The sequence below is a fragment of the Lucilia cuprina genome, chromosome 5 (assembly GCF_022045245.1).
Source record: "Lucilia cuprina isolate Lc7/37 chromosome 5, ASM2204524v1, whole genome shotgun sequence".
Taxonomy (NCBI): Eukaryota; Metazoa; Arthropoda; class Insecta; order Diptera; family Calliphoridae; genus Lucilia; species Lucilia cuprina.
The window spans coordinates 57883830-57889280 of NC_060953.1; the positions used below are offsets into that span (position 1 = coordinate 57883830).

Sequence of the window (5451 nt, forward strand, 5' to 3'; positions counted from 1 at the left end):
TTTTTCTCCTAAAAGGTTTATAGAGCCAATACATTAAAAATTAAATTTTGAAATTTATAACAAAAAAGTTTTTAATCCATAGAATACAATAATATGTATGAATATAATCGCATATAAATATTTTATTTAATATTCAATGTCGTAGTGTTAAACAAAATAGAATTGAAATCTTAATAAAATAAATCATATAATTATAAAATCTTAAATTACATTTGTTTGATTTGTTTAGTCTAAATACCAGTGTAGTATCTAGTCTATAATCTAGTCTCCAGTCTATTCTATAATCTAGTCTATAGTCTATTCTATAGTCTATAGTCTATTCTATAGTCTAGTCTATAATATAGTATAGTCTATAGTCTACAGATTTCGCTTGTTTTTGCTGTATCTTTTATAGTTTTCAAGAAAAACGGACCTTTATGTTTTCACTCAAAATATCGGGCTTTGGTATGAAATACAAGTGATCACAGATTTCGCTTGTTTTTGCTGTATCTCTTATAGTTTTCGAGAGAAACGGACTTTTATGTTTTCACTCAAAATATTGGTTTTTGGTATGAAATACAAGTGATCACAGATTTCGCTGGTTTTTGCTGTATCTCTAATAGTTTTCGAGAAAAACGGACTTTTGTGTTTTCGCTCAAAATATTGGTTTTTGGTATGAAATGCAAGTGATCACAGATTTCACTTGTTTTTGCTGTATCTCTTATAGTAGTCGAGAAAAATGGAATTTTATGTTTTCACTCAAAATATTGGTTTTTGGTATGAAATACAAGTGATCACAGATTTCGCTTGTTTTTGCTGTATCTCTTATAGTTTCCAAGAAAAACGGACTTTTGTGTTTTCGCTCAAAATATTGGTTTTTGGTATGAAATACAAGTGATCACAGATTTCGCTGGTTTTTGCTGTATCTCTAATAGTTTTCGAGAAAAACGGACTTTTATGTTTTCACTCAAAATATTGGTTTTTGGTATGAAATACAAGTGATCACAGATTTCGCATGTTTTTGCTGTATCTCTAATAGTTTTCGAGAAAAACGGACTTTTGTGTTTTCGCTCAAAATATTGGTTTTTGGTATGAAATGCAAGTGATCACAGATTTCACTTGTTTTTGCTGTATCTCTAATAGTTTTCGAGAAAAACGGACTTTTGTGTTTTCACTCAAAATATTGGTTTTTGGTATGAAATGCAAGTGATCACAGATTTTACTTGAAATACAAGTGATCACAGATTTCACTTGTTTTTGCCATATCTCTTATAGTTTCCAAGAAAAACGGACTTTTGTGTTTTCACTCAAAATATTGCTTTTTGGTATAAAATACAAGTGATCACAGATCTCGCTTGTTTTTGCTGTATCTCTTATAGTAGTCGAGAAAAATGGAATTTTATGTTTTCACTAGTGATCACAGATTTCGCTTGTTTTTGCTGTATCTCTTATAGTTTCCAAGAAAAACGGACTTTTATGTTTTCACATAAAATATTGGTTTTTGGTATGAAATACAAGTGATCACAGATTTCGCTTGTTTTTGCTGTATCTCTTATAGTTTCCGAGAAAAACGGACTTTTATGTTTTCACTCAAAATATTGGTTTTTGGTATGAAATACAAGTGATCACAGATTTCACTTGTTTTTGCTGTATCTCTAATAGCTTTCGAGAAAAACGGACTTTTGTGTTTTCACTCAAAATATTGGTTTTTGGTATGAAATACAAGTGATCACAGATTTCGCATGTTTTTGCTGTATCTCTAATAGTTTTCGAGAAAAACGGACTTTTGTGTTTTCACTCAAAATATTGGTTTTTGGTATGAAATACCAAGTTTCCAAGAAAAACGGATTTTTGTGTTTTTACTCAAAATACTGGTTTTTGGTATGAAATATAAGTGATCACAGATTTCACTTGTTTTTTCCGTATCTCTTATAATTTCCAAGAAAAACGGACTTTTATGTTTTCACTCAAAATATTGGTTTTTGGTATGAAATACAAGTGATCACAGATTTCGCTTGTGTTTGCTGTATCTCTTATAGTTTCCGAGAAAAACGGACTTTTATGTTTTCACTCAAAATATTGGTTTTTGGTATGAAATACCAAATACCAAATCTCTTATAGTTTTCGAGAAAAACGGACTTTTGTGTTTTCACTCAAAATATTAGTTTTTGGTATGAAATACAAGTGATCACAGATTTCGCTTGTTTTTGCTGTATCTCTAATAGTTTTCAAGAAAAACGGACTTTTATGTTTTCACTCAAAATATTGGTTTTTGGTATGAAATACAAGTGATCACAGATTTCACTTGTTTTTGCTGTATCTCTTATAATTTTCGAGAAAAACGGACTTTTATGTTTTCACTCAAAATATTGGTTTTTGGTATGCAATATGTGTATGTTTTTATGTTTTCACTCAAAATATTGGTTTTTGGTATGAAATACAAGTGATCACAGATTTCACTTGTTTTTGCTATATCTCTAATAATTTTCGAGAAAAACGGACTTTTGTGTTTTCACTCAAAATATTGGTTTTTGGTATGAAATGCAAGTGATCACAGATTTTACTTGTTTTTGATGTATCTCTTATAGTTTTCGAGAAAAACGGACTTTTGTGTTTTCACTCAAAATATTGGTTTTTGGTATGAAATACCAAGTTTCCAAAAAAAATGGATTTTTGTGTTTTTACTCAAAATATTTGTTTTTGGTATGAAATACAAGTGATCACAGATTTCGCTTTTTTTTGCTGTATCTCTTATAGTTTCCGAGAAAAACGGACTTTTATGTTTTCACTCAAAATATTGGTTTTTGGTATGAAATACAAGTGATCACAGATTTCACTTGCTTTTGCCGTATCTCTTACAGTTTCCAAGAAAAACCGACTTTTGTGTTTTCACTCAAAATATTGGTTTTTGGTATGAAATACAAGTGATCACAGATTTCGCATGTTTTTGCTGTATCTCTTATAGTTTCTGAGAAAAACGGACTTTAATGTTTTCACTCAAAATATTGGTTTTTGGTATGAAATACAAGTGATCACAGATTTCACTTGTTTTTGCCGTATCTCTTATAGTTTCCAAGAAAAACGGACTTTTGTGTTTTCACTCAAAATATTGGTTTTTGGTATGAAATACAAGTGATCACAGATTTCGCTTGTTTTTGCTGTATCTCTAATACTTTTCGAGAATAACGGACTTTTGTGTTTTCACTCAAAATATTGGTTTTTGGTATGAAATACAAGTAATCACAGATTTCGCATGTTTTTGCTGTATCTCTAATAGTTTTCGAGAAAAACGGACTTTTGTGTTTTCACTCAAAATATTGGTTTTTGGTATGAAATACCATGTTTCCAAGAAAAACGGATTTTTGTGTTTTTACTCAAAATACTGGTTTTTGGTATGAAATATAAGTGATCACAGATTTCACTTGTTTTTGCCGTATCTCTTCTAGTTTCCAAGAAAAACGGACTTTTATGTTTTCACTCAAAATATTGGTTTTTGGTATGAAATACAAGTGATCACAGATTTCGCTTGTTTTTGCTGTATCTTCAATAGTTTTCGAGAAAAACGGACTTTTGTGTTTTCACTCAAAATATTGGTTTTTGGTATGAAATACAAGTGATCACAAATTTCACTTGTTTTTGCCATATCTCTTATAGTTTCCAAAAAAAACGGACTTTTGTGTTTTCACTCAAAATATTGCTTTTTGGTATAAAATACAAGTGATCACAGATCTCGCTTGTTTTTGCTGTATCTCTTATAGTAGTCGAGAAAAATGGAATTTTATGTTTTCACTCAAAATATTGGTTTTTGGTATGAAATACAAGTGATCACAGATTTCGCTTGTTTTTGCTGTATCTCTTATAGTTTCCAAGAAAAACGGACTTTTATGTTTTCACATAAAATATTGGTTTTTGGTATGAAATACAAGTGATCACAGATTTCGATTGTTTTTTTCTGTATCTCTTATAGTTTCCGAGAAAAACGGATTTTTATGTTTTCACTCAAAATATTGGTTTTTGGTATGAACTACAAGTGATCACAGATTTCACTTGTTTTTGCCGTATCTCTTATAGTTTTCGAGAAAAACGGACTTTTGTGTTTTCACACAAAATATTGGTTTTTGGTATGAAATACAAGTGATCACAGATTTCGCTTGTTTTTGCTGTATCTCTTATAGTTTTCGAGAAAAACGGACTTTTGTGTTTTCACTCAAAATATTGGTTTTTGGTATGAAATGCAAGTGATCACAGATTTCGCATGTTTTTGCTGTATCTCTAATAGTTTTCGAGAAAAACGGACTTTTGTGTTTTCACTCAAAATATTGGTTTTTGGTATGAAATGCAAGTGATCACAGATTTTACTTGTTTTTGATGTATCTCTTATAGTTTTCGAGAAAAACGGACTTTTGTGTTTTCACTCAAAATATTGGTTTTTGGTATGAAATGCAAGTGATCACAGATTTTACTTGAAATACAAGTGATCACAGATTTCACTTGTTTTTGCCATATCTCTTATAGTTTCCAAGAAAAACGGACTTTTGTGTTTTCACTCAAAATATTGCTTTTTGGTATAAAATACAAGTGATCACAGATCTCGCTTGTTTTTGCTGTATCTCTTATAGTAGTCGAGAAAAATGGAATTTTATGTTTTCACTAGTGATCACAGATTTCGCTTGTTTTTGCTGTATCTCTTATAGTTTCCAAGAAAAACGGACTTTTATGTTTTCACATAAAATATTGGTTTTTGGTATGAAATACAAGTGATCACAGATTTCGCTTGTTTTTGCTGTATCTCTTATAGTTTCCAAGAAAAACGGACTTTTGTGTTTTCACTCAAAATATTGGTTTTTGGTATGAAATACAACTGATCACAGATTTCGCTTGTTTTTGCTGTATCTCTTATAGTTTCCGAGAAAAACGGACTTTTATGTTTTCGCTCAAAATATTGGTTTTTGGTATGAAATACAAGTGATCACAGATTTCGCTTGTTTTTGCTATATCTTTGCCGTATCTCTTATAGTTTTCGAGAAAAACGGACTTTTGTGTTTTCACACAAAATATTGGTTTTTGGTATGAAATACAAGTGATCACAGATTTCGCTTGTTTTTGTTGTATCTCTTATAGTTTTCGAGAAAAACGGACTTTTGTGTTTTCACTCAAAATATTGGTCTTTGGTATGAAATACAAGTGATCACAGATTTCGCTTGTTTTTGCTGTATCTCTTATAGTTTCCAAGAAAAACGGACTTTTATGTTTTCACTCAAAATATTGGTTTTTGGTATGAAATACAAGTGATCACAGATTTCGATTGTTTATTTCTGTATCTCTTATAGTTTCCGAGAAAAACGGATTTTTATGTTTTCACTCAAAATATTGGTTTTTGGTATGAAATACAAGTGATCACAGATTTCACTTGTTTTTGCCGTATCTCTTATAGTTTTCGAGAAAAACGGACTTTTGTGTTTTCACTCAAAA

General features: G+C 30.2%; 1 protein-coding gene across 1 annotated transcript in view; it reads left to right on the forward strand.

Annotated features, from left to right (window-relative positions):
* The window catches only part of LOC111682669 (transcription initiation factor TFIID subunit 2), a 6184-nt gene extending 6051 nt beyond the window's left edge, over positions 1-133 (forward strand). The window contains exon 11 of the mRNA XM_023444662.2: positions 1-133. This exon is cut by the window's left edge and continues 449 nt beyond it. The gene's annotated coding sequence lies outside the window, so the exon portion shown is untranslated.
* The last annotated feature ends 5318 nt before the right edge of the window (positions 134-5451 follow it).